Genomic DNA, 5,598 nt, shown 5'->3' on the forward strand with positions numbered 1-5,598 from the left:
GGGAAAGACATCTTTCGCGAAGAGGGCAGGGGCGATCTCCGCCCGTCATTGAAAACGATATTCTGGTGTCCTTTCCATCCTGTCTCTAGGGTCTGGCTTCGGAACGGGAGGGAGGGAGGGAGGGAGGGACGGACGGACGGACGGACGGACGGACGGACGGAGGGAGGGACGGAGGGACGGAGGGGGACATTTTTCTGACGGGACAGGACCGGACGGGGTGAGATGGGGGTGGGCACAGAAGATGGGCGCGGGCCTACACGTGTTCTCGGCTCTGCGCGGATGGAATCTGATTTCTCCGTGCACGGTCGATGGGGCAAGAGCGATCGGGCGAAAAGACGGACAACAGAGGTCAGAAGGACTCGGAGAAGACGGCTTAGAGAGGCCGGGGCTGGCGGACGAGCGCCGATGTCATCGGAGGCACATGCACGTCGGCGCTTTCCGCACCAGGGCTGTGGCCGATTCGGCGTCTGGGTGGTTTTGAATGGACGGTGCCACCATCGGGCCACTCGGGGGAGACGGTCTCCCAGTCTTCGGGCTCGCCTGGGCGGTGCGGTCGCGCCGGGCCAGGATCGGATCCGCCCGGGGATGGGCCCGTGCTGTGCTGCGGCCGGCCGACCCTGCCCGGCCATTTCCCGCTCGAGCGAGTTCATTCCCGACTGCCCTCTTCCCCCGCCTCAAGGACTCTGCAGCTAACCCGTTTTCTCAGAACCAGCTCCCAGCTCACGGCAGTCGTTCCATGACTTGCCAACCGATCGATGTCCTCCCCGATCTCTGTAGCCGTGTGTGGGAATCACAAGACCCTGTACGACCCCGCCCGCGACGTCGCCATCGGGGCTGGGCCCTGGGATAAGAATACGCCGAGCCGGGGCCGGCATCCATAAATGCCGCCTCCCGCCGATAGCCTCGGCGTCCAGTCTGTCGCTCCGAGCACGAATCCTGCACCAGTGCCGGGGGTGGAAGGGGGTGGGGTGGGGGCGGGTGGAGGGGGGTGTGTGTGGGGGTCGGCAGTCATCCAGCTCATGGTTACGTACATAACGTATGTACGTATGTGTGTATCTATGTATGTATGTATGTATGTATGTATGTACGTATGCATGTACGTATGCAGGCGTGCACGCATGCATCTATCTATCTGTCTGTCTGTCTGTATGTCTCCCTCCCTCCCTCCGTCCGTCCGTCCGTCCGTCCGTCCGTCCGTCTTTATCGAAGCCAGTGATTCTCCTACGGGGAAACGAGCTGGAGTTGGCTCGATGGGTGGTTGGGGTATTTCTGGGGGCGGTCGTGGCGGGGGGCGGGGGTGGGGGGGTTGCCATCCGCTGCTAGTTCGTTCGTTTTCTGGACACGGCGGGAGACAGCTCTTCAAGTGGAAGTGTCTGGGCGAGAAGGAGTTCTCGGTAGCGGCTCAGACTGGGGCCTTTACAGAAATAGTCAGGGAGAGGCATTTACCTCCCATCGGCCCGGCGGCGGGCACCTCGGGAATCCCAACAGAATGAACCGAGTGGCGGGAGCCACCGGGAGCCACCAGCGGCCCCCCAGGCGGGCGAGGCGGGCGAGGCGGGCAGGGCGGGCAGGGCGGGCAGGGCGGGCGGGCAGCGACCGGGACCCGGGTCCGGCGGTCCCTGGCCAGCCCCGCCCCCGCCCCCCATGCCTCCTTCCCCAGGCCCACGGCTCCCCTACCCAGGTCTGGGCCAGGGCGGTAGGGTCTACGGGGAGGGCGGTCCCAGAGTAAGTCTCCCCTAAGTCCACAAACAACCCGTCCACCTCGACCTCTCCGCCTGAGATGCCAAGTCAGCGGCACCTCTGCCCGCCTGATGTTCCCGAGGACCGGGGACCCAGTTCAACCCTGAGGATGAAGCTCTCGTCTCCACCATCCGTTCCCAAACCTGAGCCGGAGGGCACGAGCGGCAGGGAGGGGATGGGGAACGGGGGGGGGGAAGGGGAAGGGGAAGGGGGGGGTGTGCGGTGCTCCTCGATTCAGGCCAATGGGCCTCATTCAATGGCTTCATTCATATGCAGAAGAAAGCGCGCGCGAGCGTACCACTCAGCCTGGCCTCGGGCTTCTCCCCATGGAAGGAAGGGCCCGGCCGTTTTTTTCCTTTGTTTCCCGCCTCCCGCCCTCAGGCGGCAGCTTCTAAGCCTCGGGAAGGGAAAACGTTGGGGAGAAACCGCCTCTCTGGGGCGAAGAGAGTCGAGTCTAGGTCCACTACCCCCGCACCCCACTTTTCCCAGCCCGGGCAAGCGCGCTCGACCACTTGAGGCTCGAGCGGGATGGGGGGTGGGGGCGAGGGGGTGAGGATGGGGAGTGGGGTGCGGGAGTCCGGAGGCCCGACGCGGGCCCGGAGCGACGGGGGCCCGGGGAGTCCCGGCGGCGGCGGCGGCGGCGGCGGCGGCGGCGGCGGCGGCGGCGGCGGCGGCGGAGGACGCGTTCGTCTTCTCCGCTCCACCCTGGATCACGGGCCCAGGAAGCACAGCCCTCAACCGCAACCCTGAATTCCAGGCGGAGGTTCTCGTCGGTCGCCTTCCGGACCCCCGTTCCCCCCCCCACCCCACCCCACCCCACCCACCCCCGATGGTGGCGGGGACGGGGACGGGGACGGGGCCGACGAATGGATCGCCCCCCCACCCCGCCCCGTCCCACGGCCCACTTCCCACGGGAAATCCTCGGCGTCATTCTACAGAACCCACTGGCAATGTCCCGTGCCACCTCCTCACCCGTCGAAAGGGAAAGCGGGGGTGGGGGGGGGCACGCACGGAAGAACCCCACGGATGGCACCCCCGAGAGCGCGAAGCGGGTCTCGGATGGCGCGCTGGGGCCGAGGCGGGGCGGGGCGGGGCGGGGTGGGGGAGACCCTCTGACTGGGCACGCCGCGACTCTGAGTCGGGATCCCGGGGTCGTTTCGTTTTCCACATCCGGCCAGAACAGAGCGAACACGAGGACGAGGAGGATGGGAACGGACTCGGCTGCCGGGGCGCCGCGTGCACCGTGATCGACCCACGGTTTCAAATGGTCCACCGTGGGCGGCGTCCGTTTTCGGCACCCCGCAACACGCACACGCACACGCACACGCACACGCACACCCCCACACCCATCGTTGGACCGCGGCGAGAACGATGACGATCAAGACGCACCGAACCTGAAACCAAAACCGGATCGGGACACCCTCTCCTTGACTCGGAATGAGGGTGTGCCTGCCTGCTGTGTCTGTCGGGGTGAGGGTCGGGGTGTGAAAAGCCAGGGTTCGGCACTATGGAATATTTTCTTCCCGTCACGGTGAAGGAAAATCTTTCGTGACAGCCGGCGGAGGTGCTGGCGGGCGGGCGGGCGGGCGGGCAGGCAGCGGCCTCGCATTGAAAAGCATCGCCTTCCACTGCAAAACTTGCAAGGCAGGCAGGCAGGCAGGCAGGCAGGCAGGCAGGCAGGCAGGCAGGCAGGCAAGCATCCCCTACCCACCTTTCATAGCATTTACACAGTGAACTGTGTCTTCTTGCTGCTGCTGCCGCCGCGGCCGCCGCTGCCGCCACTGCTGCTGTTTTTTGTCGTTTCCTTCTCTTTCCCCTGCTCAACCATCCGCCACGTCTACCCAGAGATTTCGACCAGTCGCAGTCGGGAAAGGCTTCGCTGCCACCAAAGAAGAACACTTTCGTCTCCTTTAAAGTCGGATGGGGAGAATATGATGATGGGCGATGCTGTTTCGATTCATGATATTCTTTACACCTTTCAAAGGTTCTATAAATAAATGTTCTGCAGACAGCGTAAATAAGGGGCAAAGAGGTGAAAAACATCAAGGAATGACCAGACAATGCTTATGCAATCCACCCCAGTCGGGAAACATTGCCACCTCGGGTCCTGCAGGCAGCATTCTCTTTCACAGGAGAGTAGCTTTCGTTCGCTGGGTTTCAGAGCAATCTTGGGTTGGGGGGTGGGTGGGTTGGTTGGGAGGTTGGGAGGTTGGGAGGTCGGTCGGTCGGTCGGTCGGTCGGTCGGTCGGTCTGTCTGTCTGTCTGCATTACCGCTGGCCTACGACCCGACATCGCATGGGTTTCAGGTGGACAACGTGGCGGTCAGACATTTTTCTTTTTCTCTTAACGCCTACAGCACCCGGTCTTCCTAGGTGGTCTCCCATCCAAGTACTGACTGTAGGAGTGAAAAACTTTCCCATAAATCAGTCACAGGGAAGGGATGTCATATGTTCGGGCGCCAGCGCCCAGGAAAGCACGGACAGCCACCGGGATGCAGATAACGAAACTGCCTGCTAGGCCCCGTGTGATCTAAGAGTTCCCCGGAAACGTTTGTCTTTGTGTGAGACGTGTACAGCCAACATCTGCTTTCTGTAATCTGCTCGCTCGCTCGCTCGCTCGCTCGCTCGTTCAGAAGACCACCAGGATATGGTCTTAAGCTTTATAAGCTGCCTCCTCTGGAAGCTCGGGGCCGATCTCCTCTGACCCTGCGTGGTCGAGAGTCAGTCGCCGGCCGGCTGATAAAGGCTCACGATTCATCTCTCTTGGCTCGGTGGGTCTCAGAATCGATCGCGCCACAACACTAACCGGGCCCGACCCTGCCGAGCTTCCGAGATCAGACGCGATCCGGCTGGTCGAGGGTGGTATGAGCGTAGCAGACTTTTTGCTTTGTTTGGGGGAGCGGGTGTGTGTCGGGGCTTGTCTCTACCCCTGTCTCTGTGTCACTTTTGAGTCCGCTCACTTCTGGAATCGATTCCTTCTTCTTCTTCGGTGGTGGGGGTCCAGGGAGATGGCCCTTGGGGAGCAGCGCAGAGAGAGCCACCGAAGCCATTGCCAAGTCTCGTCCCGTCGGTGCCCACGTACGTAGGGTGCACGTGAGCCCGACGACGGACGGAATGGGGGGCGGGGGGCGGGGGCACGAGGAGAAGAGTTTCGGCGTGCCCGTCCGCCGTCGTCAGGTGGAGGGGAGGAAGACACGATGTTCCCTCCATCTGATGCCCTTCGGGGTCTTTGGCCGAGTCCGACCCCGGTCACCCAAAGACATAGGAAACGAGAGACGGGGAGGAGGGAGGGGGAGAGAGAGAGAGAGAGAGAGAGAGAGAGAGAGAGAGAGAGACAGACAGACAGACAGACAGACAGACAGACAGACAGACAGAGAGACGGAGAAAGCGCGCCCAGACAGTGGACGCGTGGGGCGCACGTCCGGCGGGAGCGGCCGACACCGCGGGTCACGGGAAATGGCGGCTCGGGAGTCCCGATTCTGTCTGTCGCATCTTCCGCAAGAGAGCAGAAGTCAAGTCGTAGAAGACTTGACGGGAGAGGCGAGAGAGCGGTTCTCTTTGGGTTTCAGAGGTCGGCCCACCGCGGGGAGGTCAGCGAGTGGGAGGGAGGAAACGAAAACGGACCGAGCAAGGATTCGTTTTCGGACCCCCGTCGTCCAGGGGCGGGAAGCACAAGGGAGAGGCAGCGTGTCCCTGTCGCGCCCCTGCTGCTCTTTTCCCGAGTGCCACGCGTTCCAAATCGCCAGTGGGGCACCGCCGCGGTCTATTTCGGGGTGACGGAACCCGGTGTCCTTCCCTTCTCACAAGGGGACACTGTCGTCCCCCTAGTCGCCCCCCCCCCGCCCCCACCAAAAAGGAA

The sequence above is a fragment of the Pteropus medius genome, unplaced genomic scaffold (assembly GCF_902729225.1).
Source record: "Pteropus medius unplaced genomic scaffold, Ma_sr-lr_union100, whole genome shotgun sequence".
Taxonomy (NCBI): Eukaryota; Metazoa; Chordata; class Mammalia; order Chiroptera; family Pteropodidae; genus Pteropus; species Pteropus medius.